General features: G+C 35.2%; 1 long non-coding RNA gene across 2 annotated transcripts; it reads left to right on the forward strand.

Moving 5' to 3' along the window:
* Positions 1 to 690: 690 nt before the first annotated feature.
* On the forward strand, positions 691 to 19,710 carry LOC133824162 (uncharacterized). Of its 2 annotated transcripts, XR_009888494.1 has the most exons (4): positions 691 to 882; positions 989 to 1,055; positions 19,359 to 19,460; positions 19,567 to 19,710. It is a non-coding gene; the product is annotated as an uncharacterized LOC133824162 (long non-coding RNA). The 2 variants fall into 2 exon arrangements; XR_009888492.1 differs by having other exon boundaries at positions 19,359 to 19,710.
* The last annotated feature ends 2,494 nt before the right edge of the window (positions 19,711 to 22,204 follow it).

Raw genomic sequence — 22,204 nt, forward strand, 5'->3', positions numbered from 1 at the left:
ACCCCGTGTTTCAGGCACCTACGAATAGCTTAGAATGGGGTGGTGAGGTGTATATGAATATTATTATGAACGATAATATGTGCTTGAAAAGCAAAATTCATGTTTCAAGTGTTAGCCAAAGTGTGATATATGCAGTTTGGAGACAAACCGAGCATTTCGGTCTTGGACCGAAATGAAAATCCTGATCGGGTAAATTCTCGGATAATTATTATTCGAGAAGCATAATTATGGCAAAATAATACTTGACATAAAATTGTTGGATTAATTTGTATTAATGTCAAAAATTTTGATTTTTGTGTGACAAATCTTTAAAATGCATTTTTTTAAATGCACATTTTAAGCCAAAAATAGAATTTTGATCAATTAAATTATTTGAGTTATTATTATAGGAGTGTGATGACTTAAATTAGATTTCAAAGGATATTTAATTAAATTACCATTAATTAAAATCTCAATTAGGGAATTAAGGGAAAAATTACTACATGGTAAGTTTTTGGAGGAAAATGACATTAGCCTAAGACTAATTAAACTTAATTTAGATTAATTAAGCATTAACCGAGGGCTGAGTGAGCTTAGTGGGAGGCGGCAGCTAGAGGGATAAATAGGTTATTGTGGATTTTAATTTACCATCATAAAGAGTTACAAAGTCAAAAAGTGTCATTATCTACAAAAAAATATTAAATAAAAAAACTTAGGAGCTAAGTTTTCTCTCATCTCTCTCCATTTTCCTCACATGACCGACTGCCTTAGGACTGGTTTCCTCTGAAATTTTTCTTCACAAATACCTCATCTCTCATCACTCATCTATTCTACACTTAGTTCCAAGAGCTTGTGTACTAGTTTGAAGCTAAGGAATCTACATATTAAGTTTGCTCCAAAAAGGTAAAAAGCTAGATTATCTTTGTTAAGTTTAGTGTTTGGTTAGCTTATGAACATTGTTGAGTATATATAGTTGTGTAATCTGATTTTGGGGAGTGAATATATGTAGACTAAAGGTTGAGCAAGGAATCCAAGGTGCTAGGAGACACCAAAATTCAAACCAAATTCTACAAAAGGTAATGGTCATCTCCTATGTGTTTTTGTTGAATTATTAGAAATGTGATCATTTCGTTTTTTGAGAGTTGATTATGTATGCATAAGGGTTTGAATAATTGTTAGTGAAGTAATCTATCATTCCCTAGGTAAAAGTCTTGATTTATGTGAGAAAATATTTAAGACTTGACTTCCAATTGATCAAACGAATCCTGTATGAATCTGATTCTATATTTTCTTGGTTTCAAGTTGTAGTTTAAAATACGTAAATGTCAATAATGTATAGAAACATGCAAAAATGTTTTGAAATGACCAAGATATGATTCTTGCAAAATTTGTGTGTAAGTTGGAAAATAACTTTTCAAAAACTAGGTAAATAGCCGACTTTGTATAACGATTTCATGGAAAAATTATTGAATTTTTGCCGATTTTTTGTGTTGGTAAATCAATTGGTAAAGTTTCAAAGAAAAATGTTAAAAAGACTGAGAGTTATGAATTTGCAAATGTTGACAAAATTCTGGAAGCTCAAAATAACTTCTGGACAAATAATTTTGGGGAACCCTTTACACTAAGTAATAATGGTTAAATGACCTAATTTTTTGCCTAAATTGTTTGTCCATATCCTAGTATGGGTCTAAGAAATTTTAGGCTCAAATAATGAACCAAGGGGATTTTATGAATTCCTAAAGTCCACTAAAAAGTTTGGCCTATTTCTAGGCAGTTTTAGAAAAAGGTTTTTGAAAATAGACTTCACTAAGTAAAAAATGATTATTTTTGCATGAAATTTTGTAAGGAATTCATTAGAATAGCCAAGTTTAGTTGTTCAAATTTTAAGAATTTTTGGAATTATAGTTTTCAAAATATAATTTTCCAAAACTAAGCTACTTATAACTTAGGGCTTACACAATTATTACTTAAGGAAAAGTGAGAATTTTTCCAAGCATTTAACTAAGAAAAATATAATATAATTTTGGTAATCATAGGAATTGAGTTTAGCACACTACATGATTATTAAGATTAATTGGATATTAGGGAATAATATTTTAGTAAGTAAATCTTTTTGTTTAAGAAAAATTAAAAATGGGTCCAAAACCCTAACTTTTCCAAGAATAGGATAAAATCTTTTTTTTTTCAAATAAAATCATTTTTTATCTAATTTCTCTTAAATAAATTAAACATAATTAAAAATTTCTTAACTGATTAATTCAACCTAAATTATTATTTTACTAGAAAATGTGGGATTTTTGGTAAAATAAAAGAAAGGATAGAATTTGGTATAGCTTGAAAGTTTCCAAAAAAAACTATATTTTCAGGGTAAGCTCGATAGCGAGAACGGAGCGAGAAGTTTGGTAGAAACACAACTTTCAAATAACTAGAACCATTGAGGGAAGTTTTTCCAAAACTATAAACGTCATTGTGGCTTAAAACGTGAGGACCAAAATATCGTTGGTAGGTATTTTGTTATGACCTTAATGCCTAACTAGAATGTAATCTACTATAATTCCATTATTAATCTGAATACACAAAATATAGTGTTGGCTAATGATGCGGGTTTCTACGAGGGAAGGTTTCCCATGCGTAGCTGAGGACAAATGGTAAGTCGGTTTATGATTTACGTGTCTGCAACATAAGTAAACTAGTGTATTGCTTGCTAGAAGTAGGGCTTATATGCTAGTTAGAGAGAGATGACTCATTTGGAGACAGTCTCTAGGGTTGCTTATGCTCCACATAGGATGTTGCATATCGGTGGTCCGGATTATGCCTTAGACCTTGAGGTAAGTAGAACATGTAACCTTGGAGTCTGAATGATTCTAGGGGAGCTTACGCTCAACATGAGAGTTTTTCAGGAGATAAGTAGACTAGGTTACCAAGGAGTTTTAATGATCCTAGGGGTACTTGTGCTCCATTATAATATGTTATTTTAATATGGTTTGCGACTTTGAGAATTTTCCTGGAGATAAGTAGACCAAGCAACCTAGGTGTCTGAACAATCCTAAGGGTGTTTATGCTCCATTGTAGTACATTATTTTATTGGTCTGGTTAGCTACCGTGACATTTGGCCAAGAGGTAAGTATGACAGGTAAACCTAGAGGTCTCTATGAGTTGGTGTGGATCCATCAAACCCCGTTCTTTGTTTGAAATTAGTATAAATTCACTAGGTAACCAGTGGTTACCGTCGAGAGGGATTACTGAATTAAGTATCAGTGTAGAGCATTGCATGCCCTCTTTCTAGTCTCCCCGCATGATCCATCGTTCCCTTTTATAAAGTAAAAAAAGTTTCCTCGATGCATTTTGGACTAATCTAACTCATGAGTCAGTCGGGAATTTCTTGTACAAATGTCTGATGGAGGTTATGCCTCCAAATTCTACCAGTGCTAGTCGACCTAGGATCACATTGTACATCGAAGGGGGTCGACCACTATAAATTTGCAAAACTTAAAGGCTTACCTTAAAGCTTCGCCCAAGGTAATCGACAATTTGATTTTTCCAACTAGAGCCATTCATTCTCTCGAGAAGCCAAACACTATAGAAGTACACGATTGCAAATCCCAGACCTCAAGCCCTATCTTATGAAAAGTCCACTTAAACAATAAATTTTTGAGCCTCAGTTATCGAAGAGTATGTGAGCCACTATCTTATTTGCTATCTGAGTCTTGATTATCAACAGATTATGGTGGGTAAAATGGACTCTCCATGCATCTTCCTTAGTAAAGGTGATTTCCTGGTTGGTCATCCTCGACATTTGTGTAGGAGATTGTTCGAGGGCATATATTTCCTCATCATTATAGAGGGCTCGAGCATTCTTGTTCTAGGAAGACCTCGACTGAACCCCCAAATAAGGTCTTCTTGATATGGTATTTAGTCGGCCATTAGATATTGGAGGGATTAGAAGGGGTAGTCTTTGGTCCCCAGCTGGTAGAGGATTGTTGAATGCAGGATGGTCGGGCACTATCAGAGGTGGCGCCAATTATTCTCCTTCAACAATCCTTGGCCCTTGAGGCAGACCTACTTGAGCTCCTTGTTGTGGTCCTCAAGCATAGTGTCGGAGGTTTCCCAACTTTAAGAGGTTCTCGATCTCGTCCCTGAGTTGTCGACACTCGTTCATGTTATGCCCAATGTCATTATGGTGTTTGTAAAACTTGGAGTGATCTCTTTTTTCTCGATCTCTCCTAATTGACTGAGGTTTACGATATGGGATTTTATTTTTAGTTGCCACGAATATATTTTCGCGGGTTGCTACCAAATCTGTGTATTCGACATACTGAGGGGTGTATTCTTCCTGATTCTTTTTACCCCTCTTGTTTCCTCCTTGGGACTGGTTGTTGTTGCCACTTTTCCCACCCACTTGGTTATTGCTTTGTATTGTTGGATGAGTTTGGGCCATTGGAATGGCATTGAAACTAGCCCCAAGGCGTGGAAAATCTATATTGGGAATTGGCAACCTGTTCAAAATTTGTTTTCAGTATTTGCCTATATTGGGGGTCTGTGAAGTAGCCTAGATTGGTGGTCGAGGACCTCGACATAGTTTTTGGTCCTCCCGACAGTCCTAGCAGAGCGTCTTCCCAGTTAAACTCTTGGGCTTGTCTGGCGAAATCGTCTAGTATGTGGCAACCACTTCTTTGCAAATCATCCCACAAAGGACTTCTAGGGAGTATCCCTGCTTGTAGGGCCATCAACTATTGGCCATCATCTGCCAGTTTCGTGTGGGCGACTTCTTGGTTGAAGTGGTTGGTGTACTACTTCAAGGTTTTACCAGGACTTTGTTTTATATTAACCTCGAAGCTGACCTTTCTCGTGACCACAAATTGTCTTCTAAATTTTGAAGATAGCTGGGACCAAGACTTTATGGTTCCTGAATTATTTTTCTTGAACCACTCACTTGCTACTCTAGAGAGGGTTAATGGAAAACACGTGCAACGTGCGTCCTCGGACACCTTATGTACCACCATTTGTCTGTTGAATCTTGCTAACTAGTCGGCAGGGTCTGTGGTCCTGTCTAGGAGTCCATCGCATGCATCCTAAACCCAAAAGTCATATGTAACTTGACTAGGTGGTGAGCACATGGCTCTCCTCCATCCTCGTCGGAGTCCGAGTCCCGTCCTTTGCATTTTAGAATTTTGTCCATTTGTTGTCGCATTCTCGTAAGTTCGGCAACAACTGGATTGTTAGCCAAGTTCTTGGGCCACTAAGGCTGCTGAGCCTGCCTTTAGGCATTTCAATTTTCTCAGAGATCAGGCTGCTTCAGCCTACCACCGAGGTCATTACTGAGCATGACCCCACCCCTGTGAGCGTTCAGGCCATCTCGCAGGTCGGGCTGCTCGTATCCATTTCGATTAGGTGGTCGAGCCTCTTTTTGACGAGCGTTCAAACCTTCTTAGAGGTCCGGGTTTTCAAGCGCGTACTGCTCTTCCTCATCAAAGTTCTCGTCATGCACGTAATCATTGTTGATTGAGATACTAATGTTTGGATGGTGTGGGGGAACTCGGCCATCTCCGCGAGCTCCTAGTCTTGGGCAGGTTTTCAGAGAGCATCCGAAACCCTTTGAGCCTCACTTCCTTTGTAACGCCCTGGATAGCCAAGACCGCTACACTGTGTACTTATAAAGGCGAAAGACTTGCTAATCAAGTCATTCATTTGAAAAAGTGTAATTAAACATGTAAGAACTAGGGTTAAAAAGGTTTTTTTTATCTTAAAAGACTCATTTTATATAATTAAACTGTGATATACACGAGATCCCAAAAGAACCAGAGTTAAAAGTAAGTTTACATACTCCCAAAGGTACATGAGTAATCATTAGCCATACTAAGGCAAAATAGACAGTCTTTGGGTCTCGCGTCCCTGCCTAAACCTCAATCGTGGCGGCTGAGCAACTGGCCATGTACATTCCACTTGCGGAGCTCTCCAATCAAGGCTGATCTAGCTTACCCTTGCCTTTGCCTACACCACGTAGCACCCGTGAGCCAAGGCCCAGCAAGAAATCATCATAAACAACACAATCAATGATATCAGACAGTTAATTCATCAAGCATGAACTCTCATCAAATAACTCACAATAGACATTCTACACATATACTCAGATTCAGGATGCATTCAATCATTTATATCACTCATATCACTTAATATTCAGGGCCGACAACTTAGGCCGCACCCTCTATTTAACCCACTGACTCCGGCCCGCTTAAACCGAGCTCAGTGCTTAATAAGCTGTCCTCGGCTACCAGTGGCCGAGCCGCGCCCTGTGCGCTAGTGTAACCCTTGGCACCCTTAGGCTGCTGGTTCACTAAATAGCTTGCATGGCATAATACCATCATTTCAATAAATTACAATAGGGAGCCCTTAGTCCCGTCACATATATTCAACCAGGTGCAGTTTTCTTACCTTTAGTCTTTGTGATTACTGATTATGAGTGACACTCCTCAAGCACGATCTGTTCCCGAGCCTAATCTTTTATCACCTAGTCACAACCAAGGTATAGGGTTCCATTAATATTCAAATATCGATTTTTGGTTACAAAACTAACTCCTGGGAATCCAAATTCCACCAAGCACGGTGGTGAAACCAATCCCGAGCATACTAGACCACATTCCCATGCCTTAAATCCCTAAAAGTTCAAGTGCATAACTAAGGGTTGTGACCCTTGAAGCTTAGCCGTGACCCTAGCCTTAAACAGAGCCAAGGACTATCCCTGAAAGAGGACACGCGCCGCGGCCCTTGCCTTGGGCGCTGCGGCGCTCACCTTTGGCCAAGCCCCCCTTGGCTCATCTTCATCCTAGGGCCACAGCGCTCTAGAACAGAGTCGAGGCCCTTCCCTTCGTGCCCAGAAAACCCATCATTTCTAAGCTTGAAACCTCACCTTAAACAATCCCAAAACTCCCTAACTCATAACCAATTAATCCCAACTCCTTTGGCATGACTTAAACAACATAATCCCACAGAAAACTCAACCTAACACACATTAATCTTCTCTTTTCAATTCCTGAAACTCAAGAGCTATAAACACTCAAACCAGCCATTCAAATCCAAATTAAAACCTTTAAATCTTGAATTGAAACTTACCTCTTCTGCTGAACCACTTCATCAAGCCAAAACCTAGCAAATTCCCAAGCTTTCCTCCTTAATTCTGTCTTAAAATATCAAAACCATATTTGCCTCAAAACTCAACCAAAACCCAGAATTTCCAACCACATCAAAGAAGATTAAATTACTTACCTTAACCCTGACTTAGTTCTTGATTAATTCATGAGCTAAGCCTCCAAATCCCCACCTCAATTCTTAGAAATTCCAGCTTGATTCCCTTAAGATTTCTGTGTTCCTTTCTATCTTGTGTTTCCTTGAGAGAGAGTAGAGAAGAAAACTGAGAAAGGGTCAATTTATTTTCCTTTTAAGGGTTTCCTTATGTTTATCTTACTCGTTAAGTTAATCCCAAGGCTCGGGGTGCCGGAACCGTCCCCGAGGCCAAAACGGTAAAATCCCCCAATATTCCCGCCTAGACATCCTAACCTCAAATATATCTCCATATATTTATTTTCATAACTCGATAGTCCAAATCACCACCTGATACCTAAAGTACCCCAGACTTGTCCAAAGTCACATCTTAAGTCCCGTTGTGACTTTTTTTCCCGCTATCTGACCCTAGGATCGTCTCGAGTCGTGCTCTACAAACCTACCCACATAATAATGTGCTCCTCACATATATCACATACATATTTCATATTATCACATAATATCATTAATTATCATATAATCATCATTAATCACATATTCACACATTTAAGTCAATAATATTCACTCTAATCCCATTTATGCCCTCCCGGCACACTAATCGAGGCCCTTAAGCCTTACTAGCGAATTTGGGTCGTTACATCCTTTGGCACTCAGTATTGGAGGCACCATTGGGGGTACCTGCTGGCCCTGAGGGACTTCTAGAGCTGGCAGATTTAAGGGGAGCCCCTGCGCAGCCAACGCAACTCGCACGATGTTCATGTTCTCTATTAAGGTTGCCATGTTGGTCCGTTGGGCTTCCAACTTCGCATGTTGCACTGCCATCTGGTTTCAAGTGTTGATTACCTTCGAGTTTTGAGAATGCACAGTGCTAGAGATGTCATCTTTGGGAGGTAATCTTCGTTAGCAATAAAATCATCTTCTAGCTCGTAATCGTTATACTCGTCATCAGGATAATACTCATCTTAGGGTGGTAACTCATTATCCTCCGCCGCTGAGGGATCCATGACGGGGGGAAGGTCATCTTGCCTCTTATTCCATGGAGGTAAATCGGGGTTAACTCAAGACCAGTTCCGTGTGTCCACCATGGTTGAGGTTTTCTCTAGCTTTCCATAGCTCTCAATGAAAGCACCAAAATGTTGACCCAATTTTCTGTCAACTAATAAAAATAGAAGAGAGCTAGTAGAATGAAATAATTCAAAACACATAGGTTTTTACATGGTTCAGACGTTAACAAGGCCTAGTCCACGAGTCACTTGTATTAAGAAAAGCTCGTCGGAATCACAAACTCTTTAGGGTTTACTGTTAGGAAAAATAGTTTTGCCTCAATGGAAATAGGTAAGAATATTACAACTCTATGCAAAATATTATAAATAAATAATGATTGGTTAAATAAAGTTACAACTCTATAACTAAAAATACAAATAAACAAAGAAAAGAAGAAGAAGAAGAAGAGAATAGTAAAAGTACAACTCTATGCAAAAGATTACAAGTATAGTAAAGGTGTTTGAAACAAAAGAAAAGAATATTACATCTCTAAAAAAAGCTACAAGTAAATAGAATAAGAAAATAAGAAGAAAAGCAATAGAGATAAATGTAAGAACAAAACGAAAGGAAACTCTCACTTACACAACCTAAGTGAAGAGTGTTGGGGATCACCAACTTGAACAAGGTTTAAAACCTTTGTCCAAAAGCTTATTTCCCCCTAACTCAAGCACTAAGGGATCTATCTTAGATAATGGAAAAGATTTATGGAATTATAAAGCCTCAAGGTGTTTCTAGCCAAGTGCTCTAATGGATAGAAAAGTTGTGTCTTACAAGTGAGCATTAGGATCCTATTTATAGAGTTTTGAGACACCCTTTGAATTTCAAATTCCACTAACCCCCATGGTTGTTACCAATGATTAATTGGATGTTTATGGAATTAAAATAGAGATTTGGGAGTTATTTAGCTGTTGGAAACGTTCAAAATTGGATAAAACTGAAAATTGGAAGATGTTGTCAGCCACTTGGGCCACGGCCTGACAAACATGGGCCACGGCCCACAGAGTGTTTTTGCCTCTTGGGTCGTGGCCTGAAATACTCAGGCCACGACTCAAGACCTTTTCCAACAACCAATTTTTCTAAATTTTCCAAAACGTTCCAAATTCTTTCCCACTTGATTTTGTAACTTCCATACACATTATGAGAGTTAAAATCAAATCTCTATTAGCCATTTCACATATGGCTTTAAGAAATTCATCTCAATATTGTGTAGCAACAAATCTACACAATAATGGGTAATATTTGGAAGTTACGAATTTGTAACACTAAATATGTTACATATTTGGATATATCTCATATATCTAAATATTGCAACTCTCTATTATATGTTACAATATGTGACACTCTTTGTCACATTTATTTAATCTAAAACATTATATTATAATATAAAATAATATTACATTATATTATAAAATAATATAACATTCCCCAACTAGATTAAATAGTTATCTATTGTAACACTTATTTAATCTATCATTATATTTTAAAATATAACATATCCCCCACTTGATTAAATAAGAACTCTCTCTTATAGGAGCCATTGCATTAGTGCATAAAACAAAATATTTTTCAACTTGAAATTTACTATAGTGTAATTATCATAAAATTTGTCGAAAATTTGGTTGCACTATGCATTGAACCATCTTTTGATGATAACACACACACCTTTGCGATGTTCACTTGATACCTCTATGTCTCGCTTTGCACCGTTAATGGCCATGTGCACTTTCCATTCATGGACGTTCTTGAGAATACTCTCATTTTTCATGAGAGGCGGCACCACCCCTAGATCCATATTGGTAGAATTCTTACAGTATTTTGTTACCAAAAATACTTGTCTTCACAAGACTGAATTCTATTAAAAAAAAACTTTCGGTTTTAACCCTCAACTTGGTAACTCACAAGTACTCAATATCTCATATGGGACTTGTTTTGAGTACAAATAATATTCACTTGATTGACTTGTTGTTACCTATTGAACCTAACACTAGCTAAATAACTAATGTTAAGATAGGTTACCATCAATCATAAATCTCTTTAGGGAGTTTAAGTCCCATCCCTCGAGATGATGTTTCCACTAAATCCCTCGTTAGTGGCTTAGTGAAAGGGTCTGCCAGATTTTCACTTGTTCTCACATAGGATATTGAGATGAATCCTCTTTGAATCAATTCTCTTACATATCCATGTCTTAGACTAATATGTCTAGACTTCCCATTATACACTCCGTTGTATGCTCTAGCCATTGTCACTTGGCTATCACAATGTATCGATATAGTGGATACATTCTCTTTGATTAGGGGTATCTCTATCAACAGATCCCTTAACCATTCGGCCTCTTTGTCGGTAGCAGCTAGAGCTATAAACTCTGCTTCCATAGTGGAATAAGATATACAGGTTTGTTTCTTGGAACCCCAAGAAGTTGCACTCCCACCAAGTGTAAAGACCCAACCAGTTATGGACAAGTTGTCCCCAAGATTAGATATCCAGCTTGCATCTGTATATCCTTCTAAGATTGAAGGAAATTTGGAGTAATGAAGGCTTAGTCCTTTGGTTTTCTTGAGATAACCTTGGACTCTTCCAATCGCCTTCCAGTGTTCCACACTTGGATTACTTGTAAACCTACTAAGTTTACTCACCGCAAATGCTATATCAGGTCTAGTACATTGGACAGCGTACATTAGACTCCCTATAGCACTAGCGTACTCCAATTGAGCCACCGCTCTTCCTTCATTCTTCTCTAGTTTTACACTATGATCGAATGGAGTATTGGCATCTTTAACCTTGAGATGGTTAAATTTGTTCAATACTTTCTCAACATAGTGGGCTTGCCTTAACGCAAAACCCTCACTATGTTTCTTTACTTTGATACCAAGTATGGTGTCAACTTCTCCAAGATCTTTCATCTTGAAGGTTGATGATAGAAACCTCTTCGTTTCTTCTATCCCTTTCATGTTATCACTTAGAATAAGCATGTCATCCACATATAAGCAAACAATGATCACATATCCCTTAAAAGTTTTGGAATACAAACACTTGTCTCCATTGTTATGTCTACACCCATTAGACATGATGGCTTGATCAAATTTCTCATGCCATTGCTTAGGATCTTGTTTCAATCCATATAAGGATTTTACAAGTCTACATACTTTATGTTCATATTTTGGTAGAACAAACCCTTCGGGTTGTTCCATATAGACCTCCTCATTGAGGTCACCATTAAGGAATGTCGTTTTGACATCCATTTGATTAACATACAAGTTGTGTATAGAAGCTAAAGCGAACAAAATTCTTATAAAAGTTTCTCTTGCAACAGGCGCATAGGTATCGAAATAATAGATACCATTTTTTTGCCTAAACCCTTTAGCTACTAATCTAGCTTTAAAGGTTTGGATAGTTCCATCATTGTGGTATTTTCTCCTAAATACCCACTTACACCCAATTGGCTTAGACCCTGGTGGGAGGTCTACCAATTCCCAAGTTTTGTTGGAAAGAATTGAATCCATCTCATCATTGATGGCTTCTTTCCAAAATGCACTATCTCTTGATGGCATAGCTTCTCTATAAGTCTTAGGATCATCCTCAACTAGAAGTACAATAGGAATTTTCCTAATGACTTCCTCTTTATTTCCTTCTACCATGTAGAATGAAATTCGTTGAGAATCTATCTCATCCACTACTAGACTTTTCTCATTATTTTTTAGCCTTTGAATTCTTCTAAGTTCAAAGGGTTGCTTTACATTCTTTTGAGAATTCTCCTCTTGAGAATCAATTTTGGATGTAGAAGCTTGAGAATTGTTCTCATATAAAAAATTCTCCTTTAGAGATGTTGAAACTTGAGAATTGTTGTCACATTACATGTTTTCAAAGAATTCAACTTCTCTAGATTCAATCACAATATTAGACTCAAAGTCTAATAGCCTATAAGCTTTACTATTGTTGGCATAACCAACAAAATCACACTTTATGGCTCTTGAACCTAACTTTGTTCTATTAGGTTCGTTTTTCTTGCAATATGCAAGACACCCCCACACTTTGAAGTACCCTATGTTGGGTTTTCTTCCTTTCCATAACTCATATGGAGATATCTCATTTTTCTTCATCGGTATCCGATTTAGAATGTGACAAGCGGTTAATAATGCTTCACCCCATAAGTTGGAATTCAACTTAGAATACACCAACATAGAATTTATCATCTCTAGATAAGTCATATTTTTCCTTTCGACAACACCATTGTGTTGTGGTGTATAAGTTACGGTGCACTCATGAATTATACAATTTTCACAAAATATATTGAATTCATCAGAGAAGTACTGTCCTCCTCTATCACTTCTCAGCACCTTAATCTTTTTATTTAGTTGATTTTCAATTTCTAATTTATATAGTTTAAAAGCATCAAAAGTTTCATCTTTATGCTTTAAAAGAAACACATAGGTATATCTGCTAAAATCATCTATAAAAGTAAGAAAATACCTTTTACCACCTCTAGCTAAAACACCATTTAATTCACAAAGATCACTATGGATTAAATCTAGTAAATTAGATGATCTTTCTACACTAGGAAATGGTTTCTTAATCATTTTTTCCTTAACACATGTTTCACATTCACCATAGTTTTTAATATTGCATGCAATCATACCATATTTTACTACTCTTTTCATGGTTGAAAAACCTATATATGCGATAGTCTAAGATGCCACAAATATAAAGAATCATACTCAACAATTTAGGTGGAATTAAAATTTTTATTGATAACATTGAAAATTACATCATTGGTGCACAAATTAACCATACCCTCACAAGAGTACCCCCTTTCCCAAAAATACAGTTGATTTGGTAAGTATAAGTTTACCGGACTCAAAAACAGCTTTAATGCCGAGCTTGCCAAGCAAATTACCACTTACCAAGTTTCTACTCATTTCGGGAACATAAAGTACATTCACTAATGTAACTTTCTTCCCGGAGGTGAAAAAGACTTCAATGGTACATTTGCCAAGTACCTTGGATTTTCCCTCATTGCCCATTTGAATCTCATGGTTTCCCTTTGACTCTTCAAAGGTCTTAAATAATGATTTTTCACAGGTGACATGGACAGTGGCACATGTGTCATACCACCATCCATTCACCTTGCCTTGGACCACATTCACCTCACTAAGGGTAGCAATTATGTTTTCCTCTTGAGTTGCGTTTACCGTAGGTCCTTGTTGGTCTTCTCTATGCCTACACTCTCTAGCATAGTGACCCTTTTTCCCACACACAAAGCAAGAACCTTTCTCGCCCTTCAACTTATTTGGGTTGGTTTTTGGACCCAAAGGTTTCTCGTTACCCTTTTTCCCTTTGTTTTTGGGATTATTTGGTTGTGACACCACATTTGCTTTGGAAGTCTCTTCATTAGACCCCTCCACAAGTTTATCTCTACATATCGATTCCTCTTCGATTCGAATATGTTTTTGGATTTCCTCCAAAGAATAATCCTCATTTTTATGAAGGATTCTTTTCCTGTAGCTCTTCCAAGCTGGTAGTAATTTAGCCACTATAGCACCAACTTGAAAGGCCTCGGGAAGCTCAATCTTTAACACTTTCAATTTATTAACAATAATTTGCAATTCTTGTATTTGAGGAAACATGGGTTTATTACCAAAAAATTTGAAATCAAAATATTGCGAAATCAAAAACTTTTTGGTACCTTCCTCTTCTGCCTTGAATTTTGTTTCAAGTGCATCCCATATCTCCTTTGTCGATTTGGTCTTGGTGTAGAGGTCATAGAGCCTATTGGAAAGGGTTTTGAGGATATGACCCCTACAAAGGAGATTGTCCTCCTCCCTTTTCCTTCTTTTCTCCACCACCTCGGGAGTGTCCTTGTCGGATGGTGTTGGGAGAGGTTCTAGAGTGGATTCTAGAATGTAGGCGATTTTGAGAGTGGTTAAAAGAAACCTCACCTTGTCTTTCCATCTAGTGAAATTGGACCCATCAAACCTATCCAATCTCACTAGATCTTGATTCACAATCTTCATGGTCTCACCTTCCATTGAAACAAACAAGGGATAAGCTTTTAAATGTTAGGAAAAATAGTTTTGCCTCAATGGAAATAGGTAATAATATTACAACTCTATGAAAAATATTACAAATAAATAATGATTGGTTAAATAAAGTTACAACTCTATAACTAAAAATACAAATAAACAAAGAAAAGAAGAAGAAGAAGAGAATTGTAAAAGTACAACTCTATGCAAAAGATTACAAGTATAGTAAAGGTGTTTGAAACAAAAGAAAAGAATATTACAACTCTAAACAAAAGTTACAAGTAAATAGAATAAGAAAATAAGAAAAAAATCAATAGAGAGAAATGTAAGAACAAAACGAAAGGAAACTCTCACTTACACAACCTAAGTGAAGAGTGTTGGGGATCACCAACTTGAACAAGGTTTAAAACCTTTGTCCAAAAGCTTATTTCCACCTAACTCAAGCACTAAGGGATCTCTCTCAGATATTGGAAAAGCTTTATGGAATTATCAAGCCTCAAGGTGTTTCTAGCCAAGTGCTCTAATTGATAGAAAAGTTGTGTCTTACAAGTGAGCATTATGATCCTATTTATAGAGTTTTGAGACACCCTTTGAATTTCAAATTCCACTAACCCCCATGGCTGTTACCAATGATTAATTGGATGTTTATGGAATTAAAATATAGATTTGGGAGTTATTTGGTTGTTGGAAACATTCAAAATTGGATAAAACCGAAAATTGGAAGATGTTGTCAGCCACTTGGGCCGCAGCCTGACAAACATGGGCCGCGGCCCACAAAGTGTTTTTGCCTCTTGGGCTGTGGCCTGAAAAACTCAGGCCACGACTCAAGACCTTTTCCAGCAACCAATTTTTCCAAAACATTCCAAATTCATTCCCACTTGATTTTGTAACTTCCATACACATTATGGGAGTTAAAATCACACCTCTATCAGCCATTTCACATATGGCTTTAAGAAATTCATCTCAATATTGTGTAACAACAAATCTATACAATAATGAGTAATATTTAGAAGTTACAAATTTGTAACACCAAATATGTTACATATTTGGATATATCTCATATATCTAAATATTGTAACTCTCTATTATATGTTACAATATGTGAAACTCTTTGTCACATTTATTTAATCTAAAACATTATATTATAATATAATATAATATTACATTATTTTATAAAATAATATAACATTTACAACTTCGATAAATGATATTATTGCTCCAAGGTAAAATGAGACTCCAAAATCTTGGGTTTTGGATCTCTACAAATGACCCCTTCATGCCATATTTATAGGCGGCATGAGGGTAGCAAATGGGCTACTAGCCTTAATGAAAATAAACGGTTACATTCATCTTCACATTTTGTGGGAATTACCCATTACATAATTAGCGTCCTACATGTGTCACTTGGCTATTGGCCTAATTGGGCAGCCTTTTAGCCTAAAAAGGGGTGGTCCTCGAAATCCTAAATTAAAGGCACCTAGGACCACTCCTCCAATCAAGTTAGCACTAGGCCTATACTTTGTGGTCCCCGGATCTCTGAAAAATCTCGCTAAACCGTTAACGAGATTTCTTGGGCTCCCCGAGAAGTTGACACTAATGCCTTCTTCCTGCATCTGATCTCGGGGACCTCCCAAGAAGTTATGTCTTGGGGATTCACGGAGGTTCTGAGGTCTTTCTTCGGATGTCTGGTAGTTCGTGTACTGATGATTCCTCGACAAGGTAATCTACCCCCAATGAATTCTCAGGAGATATATCATATATATCGCCATGTGTCACTTATCGCTGACGTGGACGATAGGTCGAAAAAGGCCTAGAACATACTTAAAAATGAAGACATATTTTTAAAGGTAATTAATTGGTATCTAAAGATAATCAATTTTTCAACAAATAGATTGAAGGTAACCAAAATGATTTTGAAATAACATGATATAAAAATGAAGCTTTTTATGGAAATGAAACTAGTGAGTATCTTATCGGTATCGTAAGCAACCAAACGATTGCCTTTGAAAACCCAAAAAATGGAAAAATCCAAGCAACGAGATTCATGCATCTTTTTCCGTGTTGAGTTGGCAGAATTCAGGTTTTCCACTTTCAAGTATATTATTTTTAAAATCTAGTATTTGTTTGATAATGTGGCATGACATTTGTGTAAATGAAGTTTCCAAAAGTATTTTTGTAATTATTTCATATTATATGTGTCTACATAAGAAAAATCCCTTTACAAGATTACATCACCTATGTCAACCTACCTTAATAAACACCCCATTACACACAGCTGCCCACTCAAAAAACTCAAACCTCAACCAAGAAAACCAACAAACCTATCATATAGGTTTGAGTATTGATTTTAGGACCTTTTAAGGCCCTAATTAAGCCCATTATGAGAATTCCACTTGTCCTATTATAAATAATTATTTTTTAGAACAAATTAAAGGGCTTTCGGTGGCTGAAATCAAGATAAGATTCCAAGGAGAGAATAAAGAAGGAAGTTACACATTAATTGCTTACATCAAAACTAGTTTTTCTTCTATTCTTCTCTTTATTCTTATAATTTTATTTTTGTTGATGCACATGTATTTTGAATCTTTTATTTTTGTTGTCATGAATAAAATTTGCTCTCTAAAGGATTGATTAAACCATTTTGATATTATGAATTTAATTTTTTATTTGTTTCCATGGGATTTTTTATTAATTTGTTTATGCTTTCTTCTTTATAATAATGTTGTTTGATGCTTGATCACCATTAAAATAATTTGAGATTTAAGATTTACACCTGAGAGAGATAATCTTAAATTATACATAGAATTGCATAACATAGAAAGAATGTAATATCGATAGATTCCATAATTCTTATGAAGCTGTTAAAAAAAATCATAGATCTTAATCAATTCTTAAATAATTGATATTGAATCAAGATATCGTATTGTTAGATTAAGGATAAATTTTCTTACACTTCATAGATGAATATAACTAAATTAGGGTTCTTGACTTACAAATTAAGAAAAACTAATTGGATATATTAAAAAACTAAAATTCATCATTGAAAGATTAGGGAAATCAAGACTCTTAGGTTTTTAAATCTTGGAATTAATCTTGCTTAGTTGTTCACATTTCTTTAATTCTAAGTAAGTGTTTTGATTACTTTTCATATTTATTTTTCTAAATAAAATTATAGGCTTAGAACTACAATACTTGGTTAGATTAAAAATTCACACTACTAAAAAATTGGGCTTTCCTGACACCCAACCACGACAACCAACAGAGTTGAATGTCGTAATTTCTTAGCAGGACTCTACGCCAACAGTTAAAAACTGTAGGCATAGAGACCAACGCCGACAGCTAAGAACTGTCATCATTGCTTTTGACTGTCACTATTGACCCCAACGCCGACAGTTAATTCGAGACCAATGCCGACAGTTAAAAGGTGTTGCTATTGACTCCAACGCCAACAATTCAATACATGCCGGCAGTTAAACGTTGTCGCTATTGAACCCAACACTGACATTTAATAAAAGTCCAATGCCAACAGTCATAAAATGTCGCCAAAATTCAAATAAAAATCTACAAATATAATTAATGAATAATATAATTTTAAAAATAAACTAAATTATGTAAATATATATTTATAAAAATTATGTATTTATTAAAAACTTATAAAACTAGATATTTTTTGTTTCTAAAATTTTCATATTATTAACTTTTGTATTTATAAAAAAATTTATATCAAAATTTAAATTTATTATCCTTTAACATATTTATAAAATTAACTATATTATTCTTAAACATATTTATAAAATTAACTATATTATTCTTTAACATATTTATGATGCAACATTGAAGGAGACTAAAGCCCGAACAAACATTTAATTAGCTAAACATATTAGAACTTTAACAAATTGTGGAGAATCACTGATAAACCTTGTAAATGATAGAGCTAGCAGCTTTAGTTCATAAATCAATTCTTTCTGTTTGGTTCTTATAACTATATATAACTAATCTTTATAGAGTTATTTTTATTACATGGAGTTTGAGCTAATTTGTTATCAATTTAATTAATAAATAATAATAGGATCCAAATTAAAAATAAATCATTTTTGATTGAGTAAACTCCTATATGCAAAAACCAAAGCCAAAGCATGCACTTTTCATATTGTGCCTATTTTCTTTAATAAAAAAATACATATTAAGAAAATAAAATAAACATGCAAAACAAAACAAAACTAAATATAACAAAATCTACAGGAAATCGAACAACATATCATTTGATTTTCTAGCATAGCCATCTGTCACAATCAACACCAACTAAAGGGAATGAACGACTCAAACATAGTTATTTGGGTTTGGAATGTTAAGTTTCTAAAATTTGCATTCCAAATCATTAACTTATCTCTTGCAATGTTTTATTTATGAAAATTTTGACTAAATACATATAAAACACTAATTTCTATACTCACAAAATTAATTAAAAATACTTGTATTACTTTTCAGTACAATATATTCCATGTTATAATATTTCACTCATTAATTTCAATCATATTCTAAATTGGATATGCTATATTAACAGAGAAAACTCTCTCAATTTTTTTTAAGATTATTTAATTGAACAAAATTCTGATAATAGTTTTTTTTGTCTACATTTTTAGACAAAATAATGGCAATCAATAAAAATTGGATGTCAGCGGATAGATTATCAATTAAATATAAGGATGAATTTGAGCATTTCTTGGAGTGGCGTTCTTGGATCCCATTAACCTTCAATTACGCATTGAGATTAAAAATATAGTTAGGCTGTAAGTTTATATAAGTTTTACTCCTTAAAGTATATTATCTTTTTAATAGTACTTGTTTTCTAATTAAAATACTTTTATTATATATAGTGCTTTCACGCTATATGATATGGAAAAAAAGAAAAAGAGTTGTAAGTCTAAAGTATTATAGTCCAAAGGTAAGTAACATTCAACTTTATAAAACATAAGATTTAAATTATAAGTATACTAACAAGTATACGTAATATACATTTATATTTTTCTATGTTAACAGTGCTGACAACAACTAAATCCCACAGAGTGCGGTATCTACTGCATGAAGTTTGCTAGGGATCTCATTTCACAAAAAAGAACCAGAGCATATCTATCGAATAATGTAATAATTAATTGTGTTTACCTTTTAACTTTAATAAATTTATATTTTAATTACATATATATTTGACATGTAACTTATAATTTTAATTATTTGCACTTCAATTCAGATTTACCGTATACTGACGCTGAACTTAATGAAGTTCAAGAGGAGTGGGAAAAATATATTCTAACGCATCTCGCTATATGTTAGGGGATTTAGTCATTTTTGGAACTTTGTATTTCTTTTGTTAGAAATTGTTAGAAATAATCAAATACAAAATCAATCTAACAAATTATAGGTTGAGTTAATTTAGCTTTTTGATGTGCATACTGTGCTAAATATCCATTTTATGAAAAACTTGTTTTTTTGGAAATTTGCTAGATATCAATTTTATGAAAAAAAAAATTTGGAACTATGTATTTCTTTTATTTAGAAAGTGCTAGAACTAATCAAATATAAAGTTAATGTTACCAATATTAATTTAATTTAATTTTTGATGTGCATTCTTTTACTGCATTTGCTGTGTTGATTTTGAAACCAGGGGCATTGATAACATATTTGTAGTGTCCTCTGGTGTGGAAACTTTGCGACAGTTAAAAACTTTCACCATAGATAGCCCATCACGACACCTATTAACTGTCGGTGTTGCCAGCAACGGCGATACATATTAACTGTCGGTTTTGGCAGCAACGGCAACACCTAATAAATTTTTGCGTTGCCAGCAACGGCGACACCTATTATGTAACATCCTAGATTTTTCAAACTCGATAATGCCGAAATATAAACATTTTCATGTAACAAAATATCTCAAAAACCTGTATACAAAATTTTTAAAAGTCGTTTGACCATACTTAATATTTAATACAAACATATTTTGTGAAGCGTAAACTGAACCTAGTTTATGAAAATAAAATCACATTTTCAAAAACAAAATAGCTTCCCAAAAGGTCAGTCCACATGTACATTTACAAAGTAGACTCTAGCGTTCACTGCTCTGCTTTGCCCTTGTTCTTACCTACAACATGAAACAAATAGGTAAGCAAAAACGCTTAGTAAATTCAACTTTAAAACAAAAGCATGCAGAGAAGACAGGTGGTCACTGACCAAGTTACTGTCCATAGATAACAATAGCTCACAAAAATTAGGGTTCTGGATCCATCCGGACCCTACGCAATCAATTTCAAGAATGCCAAAGCATCCTGACAAACTTATGGTTATGCCTAATAACCAATGACAAACTATTTCATATAAACAAATAAATCCCTACACTCAGAAAATCTCAGAGCAAGCAGATATAATATATCACAATATAGTTCGAGACCAACGCTCGACAATTTCCAACAATTCAGGCGTATCACGCCCTCCCGCATAAATGTTAATCTGTAAGAGAGAACCGAGTCTCAACACTAAGATCTAGCCAATAAATATCCCCATCAAGGGTAACTATTGAGTTACATAGGGCATCGCTACTCATCAAAGAGTAAATCCCTCACAAGGGTAACCATCAAGTTACCTAGGGCATCACTACTTATCCAAGAGTAAATCCCTCACAAGGGTAACCATCAAGTTACCTAGGGCATTGCTACTATTCAAGAGTGTAATTGAAGTTACATGGGTTTACAGAGACATTTATGTTAACCAATGGTGCTGGTGAGCAGTTGCCCCTAGGGTTTTTAGCCTCACTCAAACTTGGCAACCTCTAGTATCTCTAGGCATTCTCTCTGAATGACCAATATTCACGGCTAGTATTCGGGAATAACTTATCAGAGTACTTTCTCGAGTTCTTATCGTTCAATGATTAAGTAAGCATGAGGGCCCCTAGGTCCCATTCATTTTGGCGCCCCTAGGTTTAAACCAGCATTTCTCACCTCTGTGCCACTCGTCGCGGTAGTGAATCAGACATAATAAAATCAAACAAGCAATGTGACGGGGATCAGCCATCTCGGATATGACGGATATCTACCGTTCATATTTTCTAAACTAGCACCAACTAGACTAACATCTCTATGCAAACTTTCTACGATAGTGTATATATGTGCATGTGTCTGTATACTAATATACAATACAATGGTCGTTTCATGTTGTAGCCACACAATAGAAGTTGTCTTACTTGGAGTCCCTAGCTCTCAACAGGATTTCACCCTCCAATGTATAGTCCAGTTATGCTTTAGCCAATATTGTAATTATCCATACAGTATACTCATTCGTGAAATTTGTACTAAAAAATTTGAGACTAAACCCTAAGTCTCAGGGAGACCTATCCTATGGTCTCGATACTTAGGCTCTGGTATCACAATAGTATTTTCCCACAATCTGCTAAAAATGTTATTCTTTAAAAGTTTAGCTACTAACCTGCACTTTCAACAAGTCGGTTAAATACATAGAAGATTTTTGCATATCCAGAAAATACTAATTAAATTACTCAATTATTTTTCAAGAAAATAACATCTTAATTTTCCTATTATTTTTCTTAAGGTTTTAATCTCTAAAAATCGTTTTAAGAAAATCGCCTAATTTTAACTTAATTAGGAGAAACCGTTAATAATTTCTTATCTTTACTAGTGTTGACGCCGTTTTTCGTCAACAGATAAAAGAAGAGAGCACGTAAACAATTAAAGACAATGGCCAAAAGAAACAAACGAATCAAACACACGGTTTTTTACGTGGTTCAGCAGTTAAATCTGCCTAGTCCACGAGTCTCTGTTATTAACCTCAAGATTATCTCTGAACAATTCTTTAGCATGAATTCTACAGATTTTTCTCTC

This window comes from Humulus lupulus, chromosome 1 (assembly GCF_963169125.1).
Source record: "Humulus lupulus chromosome 1, drHumLupu1.1, whole genome shotgun sequence".
Classification (NCBI taxonomy): domain Eukaryota; kingdom Viridiplantae; phylum Streptophyta; class Magnoliopsida; order Rosales; family Cannabaceae; genus Humulus; species Humulus lupulus.